We start from the raw sequence: 613 nt of genomic DNA, 5'->3' as shown, positions 1-613 counted from the left end.
CTTGCTACAACGACCCTTTAAACAGAAGAGTTGGGAGTGCAATAGAAAGTCAACCATTGGCTAATCTTTATATAATTGATTGAACTATGGGCTCTTACTGAGATCAATTGACATCAGGCTACTAAATGGTCTCTGACTTTGGCCTGGAGGCTTCATTTGCACAAATCTTACATGTAGTCAGGAGGTTTTGAAGTGATAAAAGGAAAAAATCAAAGTCACAGCAGACCTTTGAGTGGTTCCCACTCATAGTGACCCTAAGGCAATATCTCTAGGGAAGTAGATTGCCCAGTCTTCCTTCAGAGGAGTGGCTGGTGGGTCTGAAGGCCAGCCTTCTGGTTAGCAGTCAAATGCCTTAGGCACTGCACCCCCAGAGTTCCTGAAGTGATAAAAGTACCTCAATTATTCAGAAATTCCAAGGGTTATCACTCAGGAAAAAAAGGAAATAGCCTAAAGTTACATTCCTTGCATGAGATAAACTCGGAGCTAGTTCCTGGTTAAGAAATGTCTTTGTTGCAAAGGGGATTTGCAAAGATTTTATTTTTAAAAGAAAAAAGCAATGAGTTGCCTGAGATGCTTTCAATTACAGATCAAATTCATATTACCACCCCTTACA

Source organism: Orycteropus afer, unplaced genomic scaffold (assembly GCF_000298275.1).
Source record: "Orycteropus afer afer isolate SDZICR_OR568_19922 unplaced genomic scaffold, OryAfe1.0 scaffold00224, whole genome shotgun sequence".
Lineage (NCBI taxonomy): Eukaryota > Metazoa > Chordata > Mammalia > Tubulidentata > Orycteropodidae > Orycteropus > Orycteropus afer.
Note: the sequence above shows the minus strand (reverse complement) of the source record.